This window comes from Pleurodeles waltl, chromosome 7, assembly GCF_031143425.1.
Source record: "Pleurodeles waltl isolate 20211129_DDA chromosome 7, aPleWal1.hap1.20221129, whole genome shotgun sequence".
Classification (NCBI taxonomy): Eukaryota; Metazoa; Chordata; class Amphibia; order Caudata; family Salamandridae; genus Pleurodeles; species Pleurodeles waltl.
The window spans coordinates 1,540,050,904-1,540,077,666 of record NC_090446.1 but is presented as its reverse complement, the minus strand read 5'-3'; the positions used below and the strand labels follow the sequence as shown (position 1 = coordinate 1,540,077,666).

Below are 26,763 nucleotides of genomic sequence, written 5' to 3'. Positions count from 1 at the left end.
GTGTATATACACTGACCTTGTTTTGTATATTTTTCTCTTATGAAAAGTACAATGACAAGAGTGGTAAGTAGTCTCAAGCACTTATCCCACCACTGCACAACCAATGTAGGAGGCTGGACTGGCTTGTAGTGAGTACCAAGGGGTACTTGCACCTTGCACCAGGCCCAGTTATCCCTTATTAGTGTATAGGGTGTCTAGCAGCTTAGGCTGATAGATAATGGTAGCTTAGCAGAGCAGCTTAGGCTGAACTAGGAGACGTGTGAAGCTACTACAGTACCACTTAGTGTCATATGCACAATATCATAAGAAAACACAATACACAGTTATACTAAAAATAAAGGTACTTTATTTTTATGACAATATGCCAAAGTATCTTAGAGTGTACCCTCAGTGAGAGGATAGGAAATATACACAAGATATATTTACACAATAGCAAAAATATGCAGTATAGTCTTAGAAAACAGTGCAAACAATGTATAGTTACAATAGGATGCAATGGGGAAACATAGGGATAGGGGCAACACAAACCATATACTCCAGAAGTGGAATGCGAACCACGAATGGACCCCAAACCTATGTGACCTTGTAGAGGGTCGCTGGGACTATTAGAAAATAGTGAGAGTTAGAAAAATAACCCTCCCCAAGACCCTGAAAAGTGAGTGCAAAGTGCACTAAAGTTCCCCTAAGGACAAAATAGTCGTGTTAGAGGGAAAATGCAAAGAAAACACAAATCAGCAATGCAACAACGATGGATTCCTGACTGAGGGTACCTGTGGAACAAGGGGACCAAGTCCAAAAGTCACAAGCAACTCGGAGATGGGCAGATGCCCAAGAAATGCCAGCGGTTGGTGCAAAGAAGCTCTTACTAGGCTGAAGAACTGTGAATACTGCAGGAACGACAAGGGCTAGAGACTTCCCCTTTGGAGGATGGATCCCACACACCTTGGAGAGTCGTGCAGAAGTGTTGTCCCGCCGGATGGACGCCAACAAGCCTTGCTACAAGCAAATCGTGCCTTTGGCGTTTTAGGACGCTGCTGGGGCCCAGGAGGGACCAGGAGGTCGCAAATTGGACCTGCAGAGAGAGGGGACGTCGAGCAAGACAAGAAGCCCTCACTGAAGCAGGTAGCACCCGGAGAAGTGCCAGAAACAGGCACTACGAGGATGCGTGAAACGGTGCTCGCCGAAGTTGCACAAAGGAGTCCCACGTCGCCGGAGACCAACTTAGAAAGTCGTGCAATGCAGGTTAGAGTGCCGTGGACCCAGGCTTGGCTGTGCATGAAGGATTTCCGCCAGAAGTGCACAGGGGCCGGAGTAGCTTGCAAAGTCGCGGTTCCCAGCAATGCAGCCCAGCGAGGTGAGGCAAGGACTTACCTCCACCAAACTTGGGCTGAAGAGTCACTGGACTGTGGGGGTCACTTGGACGGTGTCGCTGGATTCGAGGGACCTCGCTCGTCGTGCTGAGAGGAGACCCAAGGGACCGGTAATGCAGCTTTTTGGTGCCTGCGGTTGCAGGGGGACGATTCCGTCGACCCACGGGAGATTTCTTCGGAGCTTCTGGTGCAGAGAGGAGGCAGGCTACCCCCACAGCATGCACAAGCAGGAAAACAGTTGAGAAGGCGGCAGGATCAGCGTTACAGAGTTGCAGTAGTCGTCTTTGCTACTATGTTGCAGGTTTGCAGGCCTCCAGCGCGGTCAGCGGTCCATTCCTTATCAGAAGGTGAAGAGGGAGATGCAGAGGAACTCGGCTGAGCTCATGCATTCGTTATCTAAAGTTTCCCCAGAGACAGAGACCCTAAATAGCCAGAAAAGAGGGTTTGGCTACCTAGGAGAGAGGAAAGGCTACTAACACCTGAAGGAGCCTATCACAAGGAGTCTCTGACGTCACCTGGTGGCACTGGCCACTCAGAGCAGTCCAGTGTGCCAGCAGCACCTCTGTTTCCAAGATGGCAGAGGTCTGGAGCACACTGGAGGAGCTCTGGACACCTCCCAGGGGAGGTGCAGGTCAGGGGAGTGGTCACTCCCCTTTCTTTTGTCCAGTTTCGCGCCAGAGCAGGGGCTAAGGGGTCCCTGAACCGGTGTAGACTGGCTTATGCAGAATTGGGCACATCTGTGCCCAAGAAAGCATTTCCAGAGGCTGGGGGAGGCTACTCCTCCCCTGCCTTCACACCATTTTCCAAAGGGAGAGGGTGTCACACCCTCTCTCAGAGGAAGTTCTTTGTTCTGCCATCCTGGGCCAGGCCTGGCTGGACCCCAGGAGGGCAGCTGCCTGTCTGAGGGGTTGGCAGCAGCAGCAGCTGCAGTGAAACCCCAGGAAGGGCAGTCTGGCAGTACCAGGGTCTGTGCTACAGACCACTGGGATCATGGAATTGTACCAACAATGCCAGGATGGCATAGAGGGGGCAATTCCATGATCATAGACATGTTACATGGCCATATTCGGAGTTACCATGGTGAAGCTACATATAGGTAGTGACCTATATGTAGTGCACGCGTGTAATGGTGTCCCCGCACTCACAAAGTTCAGTGAATTGGCTCTGAACAATGTGGGGGCACCTTGGCTAGTGCCAGGGTGCCCTCACACTAAGTAACTTTGCACCTAACCTTTACCAGGTAAAGGTTAGACATATAGGTGACTTATAAGTTACTTAAGTGCAGTGTAAAATGGCTGTGAAATAACGTGGACGTTATTTCACTCAGGCTGCAGTGGCAGGCCTGTGTAAGAATTGTCAGAGCTCCCTATGGGTGGCAAAAGAAATGCTGCAGCCCATAGGGATCTCCTGGAACCCCAATACCCTGGGTACCTCAGTACCATATACTAGGGAATTATAATGGTGTTCCAGTAAGCCAATGTAAATTGGTAAAATTGGTCACTAGCCTGTCAGTGACAATTTGGAAGTAATGAGAGAGCATAACCACTGAGGTTCTGGTTAGCAGAGCCTCAGTGAGACAGTTAGGCACCACACAGGGAACATATACATGCACACCTATGAGCACTGGGGCCCTGTGTGACAGGGTCCCAGTGACACATACATATAGGCCACAAACCTATGAGCACTGGGGTCCTGACCAGCAGGATCCCAGTGACACATAACAAACATACTGAAAACATAGTGTTTTCACTATGAGCACTGAGGCCTGGCTACCAGGATCCCAGTGAGACAGTGAAAACAGTGACAAACACCCTGACATACACTCACAAACAGGCCAAAAGTGGGGGTAACAAGGCTAGAAAGAGGCTACCTTCTCACAGTTGGTACAAATACTTTACACCTAGCGCTCTGAAGTTAAGCCTACTGCTCTGCCATGCTACCAAGGAGGTAAGCAGGGGTTAGCTGAGGGTGATTCTCTTTTACCCTGACTAGAGTGAGGGTCCTTGCTTGAACAGGGGGTAACCTGATTGTCAACCAAAGACCCCATTTCTAACATTGGTGGCAGCGGTGGGATTTGGACTTGTATTTGTACTTGACATACAGTAATTAAGTGTACACTACTGTTTGAGTTCAGACCACTACGTGACCACATACTACTTGTTTGGTGATCTTCGATTTTTCCTCTTTGGGACTCTTTTTATTCTACTTCCATGATTTTGCTGATCCCTTGACTGATTCTTTTTACTTCATTGGGAACTTATTTTCTGCCTTTGGAACTTTGCACTTGTGACCATCATGTCTCAATCTGGAGATGCAACAGCTGGAGCTGTGTTTGAAATAGAGAAACTGAAGGAGTACTCAGTTGCTCAATTGAAATAGTTCCTTAAAGATCTTGACTGTCCCACTGCCAGCTCCACCAGGGAGGGGGAGCTGCAAAAGGCACAGAGGGCCTGGGTGACAATCAAGAAGGCTGGAGGGCACACAGAGGAGGAGAATGTGGGTGGAGAAGTGCAGAGGATACACAGTGGTGTAGTGGAGGTACCTGTTACGCCTGGGGGGAGGGTCCCCAGGAGGGGTAGCAGGGTGTCATCCAAGGGTCTGACTCCTGAAGAGTTACAGGACAGACAGGCAGGGAGGGCTCGCCGGTTCAAGGAGTTGAGGATGCAAAGGGAGAAGGAGTTGGAAGAAAGGAGGAGGGACTTAGAGATCAAAAAGAGGATTTGGGCTTATGAGCTCAAAATGAAGGAGCTGAAAGTCATGAGGGCTGAATCCAGCTGGAATGGTGGCAAAAACAATTTTATATCTAGTGCTGCTGAAGAAGTGCACATGCCCAGAGATGTGGTGCCCTACTTGAAGGCGGGAGTTAACACACACCAGGAGGTTTAGGGGTATGAGGTAGCTCCAGTGATGCACAGGGTCCCTGAGGTGGATTGGGGAACTGGCATGGGGAGTCATATTCCTACTGGTGGGAGGGACACTCTACTGACTCTAGGTGAGAGTGACAGGGAGAGGGGTTCCCCCCAGGTAGAAGTCCTGGTTATGAAGTGTGAAGAAATCCCAGAAGAGTGTGGGTTGAGTGTCAGGGACAGTCAGGTACTGTCTCACCAGTCTCAGGAGGGTGATGTGGGGTGCTTTTTCAAAGCAGAGTCACTGGATGGTTGGGTGAAGGGTACTTTGGTTAATTCATGTAAGGGGCTGAGTGATGTAATTGCTGGAGAGCATATGTCTAGTCCTTATTTTCCAGAGCTGCGCCAACACCAGGTGGAGTGTGAGTTCTCTGACCCTAGGGAGCTTACAATGGAGGCAGACCTCTTGGTGAGTACCAGAGAGTCTGAAGAGGCATTTGGGGGGGCTTCTGAGAGGAGTGATCTAGGTATTTCCCAACCAGGTGAGGTAGGGAAGGATTGTAGTATCCCAGGTAGGTGCCAGTGTAGTGGGATGGGTGAGGGACTGTGAGAAAGTAGCCCCTTTCTAGCCTTGTTACCCCCACTTTTGGCCTGTTTGTGAGTGTATGTCAGGGTATTTTCACTGTCTCACTGGGATCCTGCTAGCCAGGGCCCAGTGCTCATAGTGAAAACCCTATGTTTTCAGTATGTTTGTTATGTGTCACTGGGACCCTGCTAGTCAACACCCCAGTGCTCATAAGTTTGTGGCCTATATGTATGTGTTCCCTGTGTGGTGCCTAACTGTCTCACTGAGGCTCTGCTAACCAGAACCTCAGTGGTTATGCTCTCTCATTTCTTTCAAATTGTCACTAACAGGCTAGTGACCAATTTTACCAATTTACATTGGCTTACTGGAACACCCTTATAATTCCCTAGTATATGGTACTGAGGTACCCAGGGTATTGGGGTTCCAGGAGATCCCTATGGGCTGCAGCATTTCTTTTGCCACCCATAGGGAGCTCTGACAATTCTTACACAGGCCTGCCACTGCAGCCTGAGTGAAATAACGTCCACGTTATTTCACAGCCATTTACAACTGCACTTATGTAACTTATAAGTCACCTATATGTCTAACCTTTACCTGGTAAAGGTTAGGTGCAAAGTTACTTAGTGTGTGGGCACCCTGGCACTAGCCAAGGTGCCCCCACATTGTTCAGGGCCAATTCCCTGAACTTTGTGAGTGCGGGGACACCATTACACGCGTGCACTACACATAGGTCACTACCTATGTGTAGCTTCACAATGGTAACTCCGAATATGGCCATGTAACATGTCTATGATCATGGAATTGCCCCCTCTATGCCATCCTAGCATAGTTGGCATAATCCCATGATCCCAGTGGTCTGTAGCACAGACCCTGGTACTGCCAAACTGCCTTTTCAGGGGTTTCACTGCAGCTGCTGCTGCTGCCAACCCCTCAGACAGGTTTCTGCCCCCCTGGGGTCAAGCCAGGCTTGTCCCAGGATGGCAGAACAAAGGACTTCCTCTGAGAGAGGGTGTTACACCCTCCTCCTTTGGAAAATGGTGTGAAGGCAGAGGAGGAGTAGCCTCCCCCAGCCTCTGGAAATGCTTTCTTGGGCATATTTGTGCCCAATTCTGCATAAGCCAGTCTACACCGGTTCAGGGACCCCTTAGCCCTGCTCTGGCGCGAAACTGGACAAAGGAAAGGGGAGTGACCACTCCCCTGACCTGCACCTCCCCTGGGAGGTGTCCAGAGCTCCTCCAGTGTGCTCCAGACCTCTGCCATCTTGGAAACAGAGGTGCTGCTGGCACACTGGACTGCTCTGAGTGGCCAGTGCCACCAGGTGACGTCAGAGACTCCTTCTGATAGGCTCCTCCAGGTGTTGCTAGCCTATCCTCTCTCCTAGGTAGCCAAACCCTCTTTTCTGGCTATTTAGGGTCTCTGTCTCTGGGGAAACTTTAGATAACGAATGCAAGAGCTCATCAGAGTTCCTCTGCATCTCTCTCTTCACCTTCTGCCAAGGAATCGACTGCTGACCGCGCTGGAAGCCTGCAAAACTGCAACATAGTAGCAAAGACGACTACTGCAACTCTGTAATGCTGATCCTGCCGCCTTCTTGACTGTTTTCCTGGTGGTGCATGCTGTGGGGGTAGTCTGCCTCCTCTCTGCACTAGAAGCTCCGAAGAAATGTCCCGTGGGTCAACGGAATCTTCCCCCTGCTACTGCAGGCACCAAAAAGCTGCATTACCGGTCCCTTGGGTCTCCTCTCAGCACAACGAGCGAGGTCCCTTGAATCCAGCAACTCTGTCCCAGTGACTCCCACAGTCCAGTGACTCTTCAGTCCAAGTTTGGTGGAGGTAAGACCTTGCCTCCCCACGCCAGACTGCATTGCTGGGAACCGCGACTTTTGCAGCTACTCCGGCCCCTGTGCACTTCCGGCAGAAATCCTTTGTGCACAGCCAAGCCTGGGTCCACGGCACTCTAACCTGCATTGCATGACTTTCTAAGTTGGTCTCCGGCGACGTGGGACTCCTTTGTGCAACTTCGGCGAGCACCATTTCATGCATCCTTGTAGTGCCTGTTTCTGGCACTTCTCTGGGAGCTACCTGCTGTTGAGAGGGCTCCTTGTCTTGACCGACGTCCCCTCTCTCTCCTGACGCAATTTGCGACATCCTGGTCCCTCCTGGGCCACAGCAGCATCCAAAAACGTTTACCGCACAATTTGCAGCTAGCAAGGCTTGTTGGTGGTCTTTCGGCGGGAAAACACTTTTGCATGACTTTACACGGCAAGAGGGATCCTTCCACCAAAGGGGAAGTCTCTAGCCCTTTTCGTTCCTGCAGAAACCTCAGCTTCTTCTGTCCAGTAAAAGCTTCTTTGCACCAACAGCTGGCATTTCCTGGGCATCTGCCCATCTCCGACTTGCTTGTGACTTTTGGACTTGGTCCCCTTGTTCCACAGGTACCCTAGATTGGAAATCCATCATTGTTGCATTGCTGGTTTGTGTCTTTCCTGCATTATTCCCCTATCACGACTTCTTTGTCCTTTGGGGAACTTCAGTGCACTTTGCACTCACTTTTCAGGGTCTTGGGGAGGGCTATTTTTCTAACCCTTACTATTTTCTAATAGTCCCAGCGACCCTCTACAAGGTCACATAGGTTTGGGGTCCATTTGTGGTTCACATTCCACTTTTGGAGTATATGGTTTGTCTTGCCCCTATCCCTATGTGTCCCCATTGCATCCTATTGTAACTATACATTGTTTGCACTGTTTTCTAAGACTATACTGCATATTGTTGGTATTGTGTACATATAATTTGTGTATAATTGCTATCCTCTTACTGAGGGTACTCACTGAGATACTTTGGCATATTGTCATAAAAATAAAGTACCTTTATTTTAGTATATCTGTGTATTGTGTTTTCTTATGATATTGTGCAAGTGACACTACAGTAGTGGTACTGTAGGAGCTTCACTCGTCTCCTAGTTCAGCCTAAGCTGCTCTGCTAAGCTACCATTACCTATCAGCCTATGCTGCTAGACACCCTATACACTAATAAGGTATAACTGGGCCTGGTGCAAGGTGCAAGTACCCCTTGGTACTCACTACAAGCCAGTCCAGCCTCCTACATTGGTTGTGCAGCGGCGGGATAAGTGCTTTGAGACTACTTACCACTCTTGTCATTGTACTTTTCATAAGAGAAAAATATACAAAACAAGTTCAGTGTGTGTACACATAACTAAAAAGTTTTGCATTTCCTCTTTTCACTCTTTTCTAAGTGCTGAAAAGTACTTCTAAACTTTCTAAAAAGTTCTAAAAAGTTAAAAAAGTTTTTTTTCTGTCTTTCTAAAAAGTTCTGAAAACTTTTTTCTCTTTTTCTATCACTTTAACTCTCTCTAAAAATGTCTGGCACAGACCAAAATGTTGACCTGTCCAAGATTGCATATGATCACCTTAGCTGGAAAGGAGCAAGGAGTCTCTGCATAGAGAGAGGTTTGAGTGTAGGGAAGAATCCTTCCTTGGAATTGTTACTTAACATGCTTAGAGAACAAGATAAGGCTAAAAGTGCCCCATCTGTTGAAAAAGTAGCTAATGGTTCCCAATCTGATCCAGGGACTCCCCCAGGAAAAGATTCAGGAAAGAAACTTCTTAGCCTGCCCATTACTAGACAGTCTAGCATAGTTGGTACACATGTTGAATCACACCATACAGATGGTGTGCTCTCACAATATACTGTTAGCCAAGCTGTTAGGGTGCCTTCTGTAAGGGACAGGTCTCCTTCTGTCCATTCTCACCATACTTCTGTGTCTAGGAATGTCCCTCCCACCCACCCTGAAGACAGATTGTTAGAAAGGGAGCTCAATAGATTGAGAGTGGAACAAACCAGACTGAAGCTCAAGAAGCAACAGCTGGATTTGGATAGACAGACCTTAGAAGTAGAGAAGGAGAGACAGAAATTGGGTTTAGAAACCCATGGTGGCAGCAGCAGTATTCCCCATAGTCATCCTGCAAGAGAGCATGATTCAAGGAATCTGCACAAGATAGTTCCCCCTTACAAGGAGGGGGATGACATTAACAAGTGGTTTGCTGCACTTGAGAGGGCCTGTGTTGTACAGGATGTCCCTCAAAGGCAGTGGGCTGCTATCCTATGGCTATCATTTAGTGGAAAAGGTAGGGATAGGCTCCTTACTGTGAAAGAAAGTGATGCCAATAATTTTACAGTTCTTAAGAATGCACTCCTGGATGGTTATGGCTTAACCACTGAACAATACAGGATAAAGTTCAGAGAGACCAAAAAGGAGTCTTCACAAGACTGGGTTGATTTTGTTGATCATTCAGTGAAGGCCTTAGAGGGGTGGTTACATGGCAGTAAAGTTACTGATTATGACAGCCTGTATAACTTGATCCTGAGAGAGCATATTCTTAATAATTGTGTGTCTGATTTGTTACACCAGTACTTGGTGGACTCTGATCTGACCTCTCCACAAGAATTGGGAAAGAAGGCAGACAAATGGGTCAGAACAAGGGTGAACAGAAAAGTTCATACAGGGGGTGACAAAGATGGCAATAAGAAGAAAGATGGTGAAAAATCTCAAGATAAGCATGGGGATAAGGGTAAAACCAAAGATCCCACTTCAAATCTTAAACACTCTTCAGGGGGTGGGGATAAAACAAATTCTTCCTCTTCTTCTCAACCTACACAATTTAAAAAGCCTTGGTGCTTTGTGTGTAAAAACAGAGGCCATAGGCCAGGGGATAAGTCCTGTCCAGGTAAACCCCCTGAGCCTACCACCACTAATACATCAAGCTCTAGTGCCAATAGCAGTAGTGGTACTAGTGGTGGGACTGCTGGCAACAGTCAAGTTAAGGGTGTAGTTGGGTTCACTTATGGGTCCATAGTAGAAACTGGGGTAGTCACTCCCAAGACAGTTTCTGTCACACCTAGTGGCATTGGCCTTGCCACACTGGCTGCTTGTCCCCTTACAATGGATAAGTACAGGCAGACAGTTTCAATAAATGGTGTTGAGGCCTTGGCCTACAGGGACACAGGTGCCAGTATCACTTTGGTGACTGAAAACCTAGTGGCTCCTGAACAACACATCATTGGACAACAGTATAACATTATTGATGTCCATAACTCCACTAAGTTTATTCCCTTAGTGTGAGAAAGTAGCCTCTTTCTAGCCTTGTTACCCCCACTTTTGGCCTGTTTGTGAGTGTATGTCAGGGTGTTTTCACTGTCTCACTGGGATCCTGCTAGCCAGGGCCCAGTGCTCATAGTGAAAACCCTATGTTTTCAGTACGTTTGTTATGTGTCACTGGGACCCTGCTAGTCAGGACCCCAGTGCTCATATGTTTGTGGCCTATATGTATGTGTTCCCTATGTGATGCCTAACTGTCTCACTGAGGATCTGCTAACCAGAACCTCAGTGGTTATGCTCTCTCATTTCTTTCAAATTGTCACTAACAGGCTAGTGACCAATTTTACCAATTTACATTGGCTTACTGGAACGCCCTTATAATTCCCTAGTATATGGTACTGAGGTACCCAGGGTATTGGGGTTCCAGGAGATCCCTATGGGCTGCAGCATTTCTTTTGCCACCCATAGGGAGCTCTGACAATTCTTACACAGGCCTGCCACTGCAGCCTGAGTGAAATAACGTCCACGTTATTTCACAGCCATTTTACACTGCACTTAAGTAACTTGTAAGTCACCTATATGTCTAACCTTTACCTGGTAAAGGTTAGGTGCAAAGTTACTTAGTGTGAGGGCACCCTGGCACTAGCCAAGGTGCCCCCACATTGTTCAGGGCCAATTCCCCGGACTTTGTGAGTGCGGGGACACCATTACACGCGTGCACTACATATAGGTCACTACCTATATGTAGCTTCACAATGGTAACTCCGAATATGGCCATGTAACATGTCTAAGATCATGGAATTGCCCCCTCTATGCCATCCTGGCTTTGTTGGTACAATTCCATGATCCCAGTGGTCTGTAGCACAGACCCAGGTACTGCCAAACTGCCTTTCCTGGGGTTTCACTGCAGCTGCTGCTGCTGCCAACCCTTCAGACAGGTTTCTGCCCCCCTGGGGTCAAGCCAGGCTTGTCCCAGGATGGCAGAACAAAGGACTTCCTCTGAGAGAGGGTGTTACACCCTCTCCCTTTGGAAAATGGTGTGAAGGCAGGGGAGGAGTGGCCTCCCCCAGCCTCTGGAAATGCTTTCTTGGGCACAGATGTGCCCAATTCTGCATAAGCCAGTCTACACCGGTTCAGGGACCCCTTAGCCCCTGCTCTGGCGCGAAACTGGACAAAGGAAAGGGGAGTGACCACTCCCCTGACCTGCACCTCCCCTGGGAGGTGTCCAGAGCTCCTCCAGTGTGCTCCAGACCTCTGCCATCTTGGAAACAGAGGTGCTGCCAGCACACTGGACTGCTCTGAGTGGCCAGTGCCACCAGGTGACGTCAGAGACTCCTTCTGATAGGCTCCTCCAGGTGTTGCTAGCCTATCCTCTCTCCTAGGTAGCCAAACCCTCTTTTCTGGCTATTTAGGGTCTCTGTCTCTGGGGAAACTTTAGATAACGAATGCAAGAGCTCATCAGAGTTCCTCTGCATCTCTCTCTTCACCTTCTGCCAAGGAATCGACTGCTGACCGCGCTGGAAGCCTGCAAAACTGCAACATAGTAGCAAAGATGACTACTGCAACTCTGTAACGCTGATCCTGCCGCCTTCTCGACTGTTTTCCTGGTGGTGCATGCTGTGGGGGTAGTCTGCCTCCTCTCTGCACTAGAAGCTCCAAAGAAATCTCCTGTGGGTCGACGGAATCTTCCCCCTGCTACCACAGGCACCAAAAAGCTGCATTACCGGTCCCTTGGGTCTCCTCTCAGCACAACGAGCGAGGTCCCTTGAATCCAGCAACTCTGTCCAAGTGACTCCCACAGTCCAGTGACTCTTCAGTCCAAGTTTGGTGGAGGTAAGTCCTTGCCTCTTCACGCCAGACTGCATTGTTGGAAACCGCAACTTTTGCAACTACTCCGGCTTCCGGGCATTTACGGCAAAAATCCTTTGTGCACAGCCAAGCCTGGGTCCACGGCACTCCAACCTGCATTGCACGACTTTCTAAGTTGGTCTCCGGCGACGTGGGACTCCTTTGTGCAACTTCGGCAAGCACCGTTTCACGCATCCTTGTAGTGCCTGTTTCTGGCACTTTTCTGGGTGCTACCTGCTGCTGAGAGGGCTCCTTGTTTTGCTCGACGTCCCTTCTCTCTTCTGGTCCAATTTGCGACCTCCTGGTTCCTCCTGGGCTGCAGCAGCGTCCAAAAACGCTAACCGCACGATTTGCAGCTAGCAAGGCTTGTTGGCGTTCTTTCGGCAGAAAAACACTTCTTCACAACTCTCCACGGCGAGAGAGATCCGTCCACCAAAGGGGAAGTCTCTAGCCCTTTTCGTTCCTGCAGAAACCTCCACTTCTTCTGTCCAGTAGAAGCTTCTTTGCACCCACAGCTGGCATTTCCTGGGCATCTGCCTATCTCCGACTTGCTTGTGACTTTTGGACTTGGTCCCCTTGTTCCACAGGTACCCTAGATTGGAAATCCACAGTTGTTGCATTGTTGGTTTGTGTCTTTCCTGCATTATTCCTCTATCACGACTTCTTTGTCTTTTGGGGAACTTCAGTGCACTTTGCACTCACTTTTCAGGGTCTTGGGGAGGGCTATTTTTCTAACTCTCACTATTTTCTAATAGTCCCAGCGACCCTCTACAAGGTCACATAGGTTTGGGGTCCATTCGTGGTTCACATTCCACTTTTGGAGTATATGGTTTGTGTTGCCCCTATCCCTATGTGTCCCCATTGCATCCTATTGTAACTATACATTGTTTGCACTGTTTTCTAAGACTATACTGCATATTTTTGGTATTGTGCACATATAACTTGTGTATATTTGCTATCCTCTTACTGAGGGTACACTCTAAGATACTTTGGCATATTGTCATAAAAATAAAGTACCTTTATTTTTAGTATAACTGTGTATTGTGTTTTCTTATGATATTGTGCAAGTGACACTTGTGGTACTGTAGTAGCTTCACACGTCTCCTAGTTCAGCCTAAGCTGCTCTGCTAAGCTACCATTATCTATCAGCCTATGCTGCTAGACACCCTATACACTAATAAGGGATAACTGGGTCTGGTGCAAGGTGCAAGTACCCCTTGGTACTCACTACACTTAGCTATAATTCAGTTTAGTTGGGGTGGAGTTACTGGCCCTAAGCAGGTGGTGGTATCACCTAGCTTACCTGTAGACTGTCTCTTAGGTAATGACCTAGAGGCCTCAGGTTGGGCTGATGTAGAGTTTTATGCCCATGCAGCCATGCTGGGCATCCCAGAGGAATTGTTCCCTCTCATTTCTACTGAAATTAAAAAGCAAAGGAGAGAAGGCCTGAAAACTCAGGATCCCTCTCCATCAACAGGTAAAAAGGGTATCACAGTATCCCCTAACCACCCTACCATTCAGGATACCATTCCTGTGGTGGGAGAAACCTCTCCTGGGGTGGCACCTGTTCCAAGGGAATCATCAGTTGGCAAAACTGTACTCCCTGAGGTAGAAGTACCTCTCTGTGGGATAACTAACATTGGTGAGAAAAAGAGCACCATTTTAGTTAACATGGAGCATCCCTCCAACCCTCCCAGAGAAACTTGAGTGCAGAAACCCTGCACTGCCTCACAACGCTTAGGACAGCATCCCTTCCCTAGTGTGGAGCTCATAGGACAGCATCCCTGCCCTGCTCCAACTCAAGAGAAACAGCATCCCTGTTCTCTCTTCCAGCCATATGGACAAAGTTTTTGCCCAGCTATGGCTTTACTGAGACAGCATCCCTGTCTGGCATTTCCATCACTACAAATAGGTTCAGTGGACAATTCCCACTGCTCTAAACTAAAACTTACTGATAGAAACTCTGAAAATACATCTTCACATTGTTGCTTAGCTAAAAAACTTCAAACAGGGTGGTTTACATCCCCACAGGGAAGTAACCATATAGTGGATGATAAAGGGAGTAACCAGTCTATTGCAGAGCTACTCTCTACTTATCACCACTTAGACAATAAAGTCTCAACTGGCCAAGGTTAGCCTTATTGTCCTTCGTTTGGGGGGGGGGGGGGTTGTGTGAGAAAGTAGCCCCTTTCTAGCCTTGTTACCCCCACTTTTGGCCTGTTTGTGAGTGTATGTCAGGGTATTTTCACTGTCTCACTGGGATCCTGCTAGCCAGGTCCCAGTGCTCATAGTGAAAACCCTATGTTTTCAGTATGTTTGTTATGTGTCACTGGGACCCTGCTAGTCAAGACCCCAGTGCTCATAAGTTTGTGGCCTATATGTATGTGTTCCCTGTGTGGTGCCTAACTGTCTCACTGAGGCTCTGCTAACCAGAACCTCAGTGGTTATGCTCTCTCATTTCTTTCAAATTGTCACTAACAGGCTAGTGACCAATTTTACCAATTTACATTGGCTTACTGGAACACCCTTATAATTCCCTAGTATATGGTACTGAGGTACCCAGGGTATTGGGGTTCCAGGAGATCCCTATGGGCTGCAGCATTTCTTTTACCACCCATAGGGAGCTCTGACAATTCTTACACAGGCCTGCCACTGCAGCCTGAGTGAAATAACGTCCACGTTATTCCACAGCCATTTACCACTGCACTTATGTAACTTATAAGTCACCTATATGTCTAACCTTTACCTGGTAAAGGTTACGTGCAAAGTTACTTAGTGTGTGGGCACCCTGGCACTAGCCAAGGTGCCCCCACATTGTTCAGGGCCAATTCCCTGAACTTTGTGAGTGCGGGGACACCATTACACGCGTGCACTACACATAGGTCACTACCTATGTGTAGCTTCACAATGGTAACTCCGAATATGGCCATGTAACATGTCTATGATCATGGAATTGCCCCCTCTATGCCATCCTAGCATAGTTGGCACAATCCCATGATCCCAGTGGTCTGTAGCACAGACCCTGGTACTGCCAAACTGCCTTTTCAGGGGTTTCACTGCAGCTGCTGCTGCTGCCAACCCCTCAGACAGGTTTCTGCCCCCCTGGGGTCAAGCCAGGCTTGTCCCAGGATGGCAGAACAAAGGACTTCCTCTGAGAGAGGGTGTTACACCCTCCCCCTTTGGAAAATGGTGTGAAGGCAGGGGAGGAGTAGCCTCCCCCAGCCTCTGGAAATGCTTTCTTGGGCACATTTGTGCCCAATTCTGCATAAGCCAGTCTACACCGGTTCAGGGACCCCTTAGCCCTGCTCTGGCGTGAAACTGGACAAAGGAAAGGGGAGTGACCACTCCCCTGACCTGCACCTCCCCTGGGAGGTGTCTAGAGCTCCACCAGTGTGCTACAGACCTCTGCCATCTTGGAAACAGAGGTGCTGCTGGCACACTGGACTGCTCTGAGTGGCCAGTGCCACCAGGTGACGTCAGAGACTCCTTCTGATAGGCTCCTCCAGGTGTTGCTAGCCTATCCTCTCTCCTAGGTAGCCAAACCCTCTTTTCTGGCTATTTAGGGTCTCTGTCTCTGGGGAAACTTTAGATAACGAATGCAAGAGCTCATCAGAGTTCCTCTGCATCTCTCTCTTCACCTTCTGCCAAGGAATCGACTGCTGACCGCGCTGGAAGCCTGCAAAACTGCAACATAGTAGCAAAGACGACTACTGCAACTCTGTAACGCTGATCCTGCCGCCTTCTCGACTGTTTTCCTGGTGGTGCATGCTGTGGGGGTAGTCTGCCTCCTCTCTGCACTAGAAGCTCCGAAGAAATCTCCTGTGGGTCGACGGAATCTTCCCCCTGCTACCGCAGGCACCAAAAAGCTGCATTACCGGTCCCTTGGGTCTCCTCTCAGCACGACGAGCGAGGTCCCTTGAATCCAGCAACTCTGTCCAAGTGACTCCCACAGTCCAGTGACTCTTCAGTCCAAGTTTGGTGGAGGTAAGTCCTTGCCTCCCCAAGCCAGACTGCATTGCTGGGAACCGCAACTTTTGCAGCTACTCCGGCCCCTGTGCCTTTCCGGCAGAAATCCTTTGTGCACAGCCAAGCCTGGGTTTACGGCACTCTAACCTGCATTGCACGACTTTCTAAGTTAGTCTCCGGAGATGTGGGACTCCTTTGTGCAACTTCGGTGAGCACCGTTTCACACATCCTTGTAGTGCCTGTTTCTGGCACTTCTCTGGGTGCTACCTGCTGCTGAGAGGGCTCCTTGTCTTGTTCGACATCCCCTCTCTCTCCCGATGCAATTTGCGACATCCTGGTCCCTCCTGGGCCACAGCAACATCCAAAAACGCTTACCGCACGATTTGCAGATAACAAGGCTTGTTGGCGGTCTTTCGGCGAGAAAACACTTTTGCATGACTTTTCACGGCAAGAGGGATCCGTCCACCAAAGTGGAAGTCTCTACCCCTTTTCGTTCCTGCAGAAACCTCAGCTTCTTCTGTCCAGTAAAAGCTTGTTTGCACCCACAGCTGGCATTTCCTGGGCATCTGCCCATCTCCGACTTGCTTGTGACTTTTGGACTTGGTCCCCTTGTTCCACAGGTACCCTAGATTGGAAATCCATCATTGTTGCATTGCTGGTTTGTGTCTTTCCTGCATTATTCCCCTATCACGACTTCTTTGTCCTTTGGGGAACTTCAGTGCACTTTGCACTCACTTTTTAGGGTCTTGGGGAGGGCTATTTTTCTAACCCTTACTATTTTCTAATAGTCCCAGCGACCCTCTACAAGGTCACATAGGTTTGGGGTCCATTTGTGGTTCACATTCCACTTTTGGAGTATATGGTTTGTGTTGCCCCTATCCCTATGTGTCCCCATTGCATCCTATTGTAACTATACATTGTTTGCACTGTTTTCTAAGACTATACTGCATATTTTTGGTATTGTGTACATATAATTTGTGTATAATTGCTATCCTCATACTGAGGGTACTCACTGAGATACTTTGGCATATTGTCATAAAAATAAAGTACCTTTATTTTTAGTATATCTGTGTATTGTGTTTTCTTATGATATTGTGCAAGTGACACTAGTGGTACTGTAGGAGCTTCACTCGTCTCCTAGTTCAGCTTAAGCTGCTCTGCTAAGCTACCATTATCTATCAGCCTATGCTGCTAGACACCCTATACACTAATAAGGGATAACTGGGCCTGGTGCAAGGTGCAAGTACCCCTTGCTACTCACTACAAGCCAGTCCAGCCTCCTACAGGGACCCCATGTCCAGTCTCAGAGGAGAGGGAATGGGGATGGGTTGAGGCCCAAGGTGCCCGAGATCCGGTCCCAGGTCCTGGAGAGTTCCATGAGGGAACACCAGGAGGGGAGCCTAGCCTGTACCATAGGGCCATCTGTTGAGGGAGACCCCACAGTGTCAGGAGAACTTGGGGGGGCGGCTGTAGCCATCGTCCCACCAGTTCTGGTGTCTGGCAGTACCACTCCTAGTGAGGGGGTGCAGAAGTCCAGACAGAAGGTTGAGAGGGGGTTGCGGACCCCAGTGGAGAACCTGGAGGGTCAGGGGTCAGCTCTGAGAGCAGAGCCCCCCAGGAATGACCTTGGTGAGACCATTTCTGGGTTGGGGGGAATCCAGACTCTGTCAGATGGGCAGAGGTCAGGGGACCTGCGCCAGCCAGACTCTTGTGTGGCCCTTGGGGATAGTGTGTCCCTAGAGGGTGGTAAGTGTGCCCCCCTGGAAGTCCTGGTGTGCCAGGCAAAGGTTCAACCGCAGGGTGGTGACTCTGGGTTGAATGATCAGGTTGAGGGGGTAAACTCTGACTTGATGGGGGGTAAGTGTGCTTCCAAGGAAGTCCTGGGTTGCCAGGCGGTGGTCCAGTCTGTGGGTACAGACCCTGGACTGGAGGATCAGGTTCAGGGTGTCCCCCCTGACCTGGAGGAAGGGGCTACTGCTAACAGTGCCCCTACCATGTTGTCTTCTGGGGGGGCCACTCCTAGTTGGGTGGTTCAGGACCCCAGGAGAGAGGGCAGGGGGAGGGAAGCCTCACCCCTGGCCCTGGTCCAACCTGAAGGTACAGACCCCAGGTTGGAGGATCAGTTGCAGGTTAACATCCCTGCACTGGTTGAAGAATTGTGCAGGACTGCTTCTACAGTCCTGCACAATTCTTCCAAGAAGAAAGAATAAATAAGAAAATAAAAGCATAACAGGCTGTAAATGATTTGCAGGAAGCTACCTTGTGGGACCAAAAGGGGCATAGGAATGCTCAAAATGGAGTGACCAAGAGGAGCTGGTCCAGAGAGTCTGAAAAGTTGGCTCTTAAAACATTTTTGGTGTTCCAAGACCTACGGAGTGCCAGTGGGAGTTTGCAGCTGAGATATCTGATTTAGAGTTTTCAAGATTTGGAGAGATTGGTTGTGTAAGTTCTATTGTGTTGTGTTTTGAGTTTTTATATTTTTTATGGCTGCCCAATACTTTACACAGTTTCCTAATTAATGTGTGCTATCACTACCAGGGTGTGGAGTCCAAGTTTAAATTATTGAGCATGTGCTTTACCCCCACTCATTTGTGGTTAGCATGTGCTTTACCCCCTTGTTCTTTGTGGTGGGCTCAAATCCATACCAATAAGTAACCCACTTTCCTACAAGACCAATCATTAATTGGGCTAAATAGTTGAGTATTTTGTTCACACCAGCACTCGAATTACAAATCATCCCTTAGTTATGGTGGGGGTCAATACTCCAATCAATTTATATGATTATAATTTAAGTTTATAATTAAAGAACAATAGTATTAATAGATGATGGTTATATGTAATATACACGAAGGCGCATATTTTAAGTTTTCACGCAGTGCAGCGCAGCAAGTCACCTTGCTCTGCTGTGTGATAGGGAAAGGGCAGTAATGCGCTGTATTTAAGTTAATATAGCGCATTCCTGGCTTTGCCCCTGCACTGGTGTCATTTTGCAGCCAGCCTTGCACCATGGAGCATGTTCCTGCACAAAAACAATCCCCTGAGATATTTCGGGCCATATTTATACTCTGTTTGCGCCGGATTTGCGTCGGTTTTTTTTTACGCAAATTCGACGCAAAACGAACTCCATATTTATACTTTGGCGTTAGACGCATCTAGCGCCAAAGTTCATGGAGTTTGCGTCATTTTTTAGCGTGGACACCTACCTTGCGTTAATGATATGCAAGGTAGGCGTTCCCTTCTAAAAAATTACTCCGAGGCATGTGCGCCGTATTTACACTCCCGGGCAAAAATGACGCCCGGGAGTGGGCAGGTAAAAAAAAATGACGTCTACCCGCGTTAGCGTCATTTTTTAACGCCTGCTCAGGGCAGGCGTTAAGGGACCTGTGGGCGCGGAAGGAGCCTAGAGGTGCCCTCCCATGTCCCCAGGGACACCCCCTGCCACCCTTGCCCACCCCAGGAGGATGCCCAAGGATGGAGGGACCCACCCCTGGGACATTAAGGTAAGTGCTGGTAAGTATTTTTTTTTTGTGGCATAGGGGGGCCTGATTTGGGCCCCCCTACATGCCACTATGCCCAATGACCATGCCCAGGGGACATAAGTCCCCTGGGCATGGTCATTGGGCAAGGGGGCATGACTCCTGTCTTTGCTAAGACAGGAGTCATTTCAATGGGGGTTGGGAGTAAAAAAAAATGGCGCAAATCGGGTTGAGGCGAAAATTTTGCCTCAGCCTGACTTGCCCCATTTTTTGACGCCCAAGCTCCATTTTCCCCTACGCCGGCGCTGCCTGGTGTAAGTCATTTTTTTTTACGCACACCAGGCAGCTCCGCCGGCTAACGCCGGCTAACGTCATTGAATAAATACGGCGCCCGCATGGTTCTTCAGAATGGCGTTAGCCGGCGTTAAATTTTTTGACGCACAACTGTGTTGGCACAGTTGTGCGTCAAAAAGTATAAATATGGCCCTTCCTCTTTCTATGGATGCTGCAGGATGCAGCACACAGAGAAAAAGGAAGCAACGAGGAGTAATAAAGAAAGTTCTCCTTAATATGCCCTCCCTGGGGAGGAGTGAGGTTTTGGTGCATTCCCAGGTTTACCAGTCCTGGTAAGTTTGGGAATGTGTCAAAATCCATGTGAGTATTGTGGGAGCCTCCACACAATGCCCATGGAACGCCTTCACAGGGCAGAGTAAGGCAATGCAGTGACTTCTGCTGCGTTGCCTTCTTCCAGATTTATGGAGCCACTTATGTGGCCTTGTGTGCCTTCAATGATTATATTTAAAGTTTGTGTCGTGCATGTACCACGTTGCGTGGTGCACACATGATGCAAACCAACACACAAACATATCCCTAACTTCTTAAATTACTGAAACATGAGCTAGTACAGCTAATTTAATCCCAACTGAGCAGACTGGATTTCAACCAAAAAGTAGCATTTTGGATAACAAAATTCTGAGCATATGAAATCCTACATTTTGTTCACTTGAATTATAGAGTGTCAGATTGCTGCTGATGAGATGGATCATTCAATTCTTTACAAAGCAAATTTTGAATGGGTGTGCCACCGCAATATCTGAAGGCTGCATAGTCTTTGTATTGGGATACCTAGGTACAAGTCAAACGTGTCCATTACGATTGGCTCACTAATATAATCCCAACTAATAGAAATTTAAAACAGGAGTGCTTATTAGCACCCTTTTATGTAATCTCGTTCCTACAGATATGGTCACTAAAATTGCTTGGGTGGATGCAACTTACCCAATGTTCAAACACACTGTAATTCCTGATATATGCCAATGATAGAGTATTACACCCCAATGCCTACAGGATAACAGCATTCTTTAGATGTCTTAAATGTATTTTGAAACAAACCCACAATTACTAAATGATGCAAAAATGTGTTTGCTCCAAAATGGTGTGCATACCCAAGATAGGCGTAACAAGGTAAATATCTTAATTTCTTCTTGTCGCTTCCTCTTTCCATGTGTGCTACATTCTGCACACATGAAAAGAGGAAAATGCCTCTAGGGATTGTTTTTGTACAGAAGGTTTTTCTTCATCAACAAAACAACACTGCCCATAATGCAGGCACCCTTGCACCCTGGTGCACGCTTGCCTGTGTTGTCGGAAGGCTGCCTGAAGTGCACCAGCACTATCAGAAAGCAGAAGTGTGCCATATCTGAATGGATATAGTGCATTTCAACCGTCTCCCTTACACATGATGCAGTGTAGGAAGTTGCCTTGCTGCAATGCATTGCATGAAAGATTAGTAAATCTGCCCCTCTGTTGTTATCATTTTCAGTAGGAAGTACTGTAAGGGAGTAAGCACTCTGAGGCAGATTTGCAGATTTTTTTTGCAACACAGGCTTTCAAGCTAAGTTGTTGTGCTGCACAGCATTGTGTGAAAAAGGAAGAGAGCAGAAATGTGCAATATCAACTACCATGTGGCACACTACCCCTGCTTCCTAGTGCGGGTGCACTCTGTGCTGCCTAATGGCAACACAGGCACCGTTGCACCCTAGTGCAAGGGTGCCTGAATTACAGACAGGATTGCTTTTGTGCAGGAAGGGGCACCTCCCTGCCCAAAAACAATCAACAGTGTTTTCCTCTTTCTATTTGTGTTGCAAAATGCAGCACATCTGGAAAGAGGAAAAAATAAGTAGAAATCAAGATATCTTTGTTAATCTGGAAATGCGCCAAAATCCATGTGTGGGTGTGTGGGAACCTCCATGCACCACCCTTGGAACTACTTCTCAGTGCATTGTGCTGCCTTGCGTTATTTGTATTTATTAAACCAAACAAAGCCATACAAAGTGGCTTTACATGGATCAGTAAATAAGAAAAATGATTTTGCACTTCCCTCGGGCACCACAGGGAGCGTGTTTGTCCGCGCAAGCTCCTCTGCTCCTCGTGACCTCTCACATGTTGGAGTTGTGAAGGGGGCCCACAGCGAGTGTCACGGGCACTTCCTGGCACCCCAAGCAAGGGATGAGTTCAGTACAAAGCGCTCCTTACGCGCTGAGAAAAAAAAGAAGAAAGATGAAGCACTCCTCATGCTCAGGCACAGAGGGAACACAGTGCTTCCGTGCCTCCGGCTCTTCTCTCACGCTGTGAAAATCAATGGCAAAGAGCTTCTCCTGTGCTGTGAGGAAGGAAAAATGCAGGGAAACAGGGGGCACACCACCCAGACAACAATGGGGCACAGGGCTGCAGTGTCCCAGCAAACAGGTCAGCAGAAGGGTCAGGGAGGCAGTGGCAGTCCCTCCAAGTGACCTAGCAGGTCATAGGTCAGCACAACAGCAGCAGTCCCAAGGGGGTCCCCGGAGAGTCCTTCTAGTAGCATCCGGTTTCCAGTTCATTAGTCCATTAGTATCTAAAAATGTGGGGAAAAACCCACTGTACTTATTCACATTTTGCGCAGCCTCCACAAAAGGGGGAGAAAGGGTTCCAACCAGTACTGGCCGGTTCCAGGAATGTCCCCCTTCTCCTTCAGCACTGGCTCCAGACATCAGTGGGGGGTAAACAAGCCCTTTGTGTGAGGCCAGGGCACAGCCTTTACAAATGCAGGTGTGCCCCGCCTCTCCTTCTCTCAGCCCAGGAAGACCATTCAATATGTAGATGCACCTCTGTGACACCTCCACCCTCCCTATGTACAGGCTGTGTGAAAGTACTCACAAAGCCCAGTAGTCACTCTGCCACAGGTGTGGATTTGAGGCAAGCTGCAAAACACCACAGTCAGGGAAGTGCCCACTTTCCAAAAGTGGCATTTCTATAATGGTAATAAAAAAATCCACCTACACAAGTAAGCAGCATTTCTCACTACCATTACAACCTTACCAAACATGCCTACGCTACCCCTCATAGATCAGACAATACCATTTAGACATATGTTAGGGCATTTCCAAAGCAATCCTATGAGAAGGCAGAACTCACAGCAGTGAGAAACCAGGCCACAAAACCAGGCAAATGTCCTGTCTTTTAGCCACACAGCACCCTCCTCATAGGGCTATCTTGGGTCTACCTTTGGGGTGACTTATATGTAGTAAAAGAGGAGTTCTAGGCCTGGCAAGTACATTTAGATGCCAGGTCCCTGTGGCAGTAAACTGCTCACGCAGGCCCTGTGCCAGCAGGCCTGAGACAGGTTTGAAAGGCTACTTCAGTGGGTGGCGCAAGCAGCGGTGCACACCCACTAGTAGCATTTAATTTACAGGGCCTGGTATAGGGATTCCACTGTACAAGGCACTCACAGGTAAATTAAATGTGCCAATTAGGTGCAAGCCAATCATACCAACTTTAGAAGGGAGAGCACCTGCACTTTAGCACTGATCAGCAGTGATAAAGTGCTCAGAGACCTAGAGCCAACATAAAGAGGTCAGGAAAAAAAGGAGGAGGAAGGCAAAAAACTTTCGGGATGAACCTGTAAAAGGTCCAACACATGTGCTATGAAATTGTGGTAAACTGCAAAACTGTTTTCTAATGAATAGCATGTGTAATATTAACAGAGTCAGACCCTAAAACTCATCAAAGGTTATATAAAAGTGTCAAGTGTGGTGCCTCGCAGAGGTAGACCCTTTGCAAAGGTTAACTGTGCGGTTCCTGAAGTCTGTATCTAGGTGATAAACTGGTAGTAATGTGGTAGAACCTTTGTCCAGACAGTTTTAATTTGTGTAAAAATGACAAAATAGTGAGTACTGCCACACTATTTTCTACTCAGATTTATCTTCTTGCTGCGTAATCTGGACCTCCATCGTCACACAAATTCCAGTGGCCATGGGAGTAAACTACATTGAGAGGCAATTCTTCCATTCAGACTAACTTGGGAGTTTCAACTGGACACATGGGATTCATGCATGCTTACCTCCAAGGAGAGGTCCTAGGAAGCTGTTGAGAAAGAATAATTGGCTATGGTTTTCAGCCTCCACTAGAAAGATGTTCATTTGTGGACATCTTTCTGGTGCTCACAGTTCTTTCAATTGGTGAATTTTAAAGAATCAATGACTCATGTCTAGTGCTTACTATCTCTCTGTAAAGTATAAGGTTCAAGAATCCAGGTCACCACTGTTGTGATGCGTCTATCTTTCCTTTAAAGGGTGGATGTTGACAACATGATGAACACTTCTTCAGGTAAAGATCACTTTGGGCGGTGTTGAAATGTTTGATTCTAACATCCTTATTGCTGGTCTATTGATTGTCAGACAATTGCTGCAAAGTTCCATTTCACAATAGGTGTTGATGGCATGGATAGACCTAATATATTAGACTCCAGTCATTCATGATTCCCTCTCCAGGAAGAAGATAAAGAAATCACCCTTAGTAGCATCATGGGGGCTCTCATTAAAGGAGAGATGAGGGGAAAGGTCATGATGTTGGACCTCTCTACAACCTTTGATACCAAGGATAACTGGATCTTCTTGAAAGAACTATAACATGCCGTGAGTATTGGGGTGACAATCGTTTCTTTTTCATTCCTTAACAAGAACTCTGAGGAACCATGCTTGGGTCTTCATGGTTCCTAAGTCAGTTGTGACATGTGGGGTGCTGCAGGGTCACCTCTTTTGGCTTTTATGTTAAACTTCTCTTGTTACTGCTACAGGGCACCACTAGGCAACATAATCTATATGTACTGTCATATGCTGAACACATCACAGTCAGTACATCCACCTTACCACCTGTCTGATCATCACTGAGAAGGTGAAAAAAGAGTGAACATTTTTAAAACAGATGTCTTTTTTTCAAACAAACCCCCAACACCTGGGTAAAAAAGAGAGCATATGCAACAAATCCCTAGCATCTTCATGGCTTGCTGACCTCGGTTGAGCAAAGCATTCTCAACCAGTTCTGCAGTCTGAAGAACATCCTCCAGTTCGCTCAGTCAACTCTCCGACAGAGTCCGCGCCTGTGTTTATTAGGTCGAGCAAAAGCGAATGACCTCTTGTATACTTTTAAGTATATGTCTTCTCTGGGCTTCCAGCTATTTCATTTGTTATTTTCAGTGTCATTTAAAAATCCTTGCTTGCTAGTAGTCAGTCATGCCTCTTTGTTCCTCCTTCTTCTGCGTGGCAGCAGGGACCAATTCCTGTATAATAACACTTTGTCCTGGTTATCTGCTCTGTTGGGGACTTTTTTCACTTTGTTTCCTGCTCCTGTCCAGGGAAGCTTCCCTTTTCATTTGCAGAGCATTCTTATTCTGACCTTTGCTGTAAGCCGGACTGTAAATCAGGCTGTTATCTTGGTCACATTTGGTGTTTCTAGGCTTTCTGCACCTTTTTTCAGCTGCCTGCCTCCCACCCTTCCTTGGCTTGGATTTTCTTTACCAAGTGTACCTGACTGTGGTGCCCAGGGTGGAGATCGCTTGTAATTGCTTATAGCCAAGGAACCCAGCTCTACCAGGGCTTTGCAATCTTTAAAGGCAGTATCCACTTCTGCTTCATACTGGGATCCCACTTTTAGCTCCATCAGTGCACCTCAGTTCACACATTCCATGCCACTCAGCCATGCCGGGAACCCCACACATGTTGTCTGCCAGAGCACCTCAGTTCTTACAGTCAGGACACACTGCTGTTTCAGTACTGGGACCTCAGATGCAGTTCCATCAGTGCATTGCAGTTCACACATTCCAAGCCCTCAGCCATGCCAATGCCAGGAATCCCACACACGGTGTCTGCCAGAGCACCTCCGTTGTTGTAGTCAGTTTACTGTGCTGCTCCAGTACTGGGATCTCGGACACAGCTCCATCAGTACACCTCAGTTCACACACTCCAAGTCTTCAGCCGTGCCAGTGCCAGGAACACCACACATGCTGTCTGCCTGAGCACCTCAGTTCTTACAGTCAGTACACACTGCTGTTCCAGTACATAGACCTTGGGTGCAGCTCCATCAGTGCACCTCAGTTGAGACACTTCAAGCCCCTCAGCCGTGCCAGAACCCCACACAGGCTGGCTGCCAGAGCACCTCATTTTTTACAGTCAGTGCACACTACTGTTTCAGTACTGGGACCTTGGTCACACCTCCATTAGTGCACCTTAGGTCACACACTTCAAGCCCCTCAGCTGAGCCAGAACCCCACACACACACTGTCTGCCAGGGCACCTCAGTTTTTACAGTCCGTACACTGCTTTTCCAGTAATGGGTCCTCAGGCACAACTCCATCAGTGCACCTCAGTTCTACCCCAGCAAGGTCACCTCCTTTCCTATACTGGGGCCCGTTCACACGCAGTTCAGTTACAGCAGCTGTTGGACCTGGCCCTTTTTGCAGGGACATCCCCAAACTTTTTGCCTCCTTCCTCCTAATTTTTCTGACCAATTTATGTTGGCTTTAGGGCTCTGGGCACTTCAGCACTGCTAACCAGTGCTAAAGTGCATATGCTCTCTGTGTAAATTGTATTGTTCATTGGTTTATCCATGATTGGCATATTTAATTTACTAGTATGTCCCTAATAAAGTGCACTAGAGGTGCCTAAGGGCCTGTTAACTAAATGCTACTAGTGGGCCTGCAGCACTGATTGTGCCACTCACATGAGTAGCCCTGTAAACATGGCTCAGACCTGCCACTGCAGTGTCTGCAGTTTTAAACTGTCAATTCGACTTGGCAAGCGTACCCACTTGCCAAGCCCAAACCTTCCCTTTTTATACATGTAAGGCACCCCTAAGGTAGTCCCTAGGTAGCCCCATGGGCAGGGTGCAGCGTATGTGAAAGGTGAGATGTGTACTAATGTGTTTTACATGTCCTAACAGTGAAATAATGCCAAATTAGGTTTTCACTGTTGCAAGGCATATCTCTCTCATAGGGCAACATGGGGGCTGCCTTTAAATAAAGTGCAGTTTCCCTTCGAGAACAGATAGAGATATGGAGTTTGGGGTCTTGGAACTCACAATTTAAAAATACATCTTTTAGTGAGGTTGGTTTTTAGATTGTTAGTTTGAAAGTGCCACTTTTAGAAAGTAGGCAATTTCTTGCTTTAACCATTCTGTGACTCTGCCTGTTTGTGGATTCCCTGTCTGGGTGAAACTGACAGTTGTGCTGTTTGTGAATCTCC

At 47.9% G+C, this 26,763-nt stretch overlaps 1 protein-coding gene across 1 annotated transcript in view; it reads right to left on the bottom strand.

Annotated features, from left to right (window-relative positions):
- LOC138247106 (carcinoembryonic antigen-related cell adhesion molecule 1-like) overlaps positions 1–26,763 on the bottom strand; it is a gene marked incomplete at its 5' end in the record, with an annotated part of 137,954 nt that overhangs the window by 106,181 nt on the left and 5,010 nt on the right. The window lies entirely within an intron of this gene.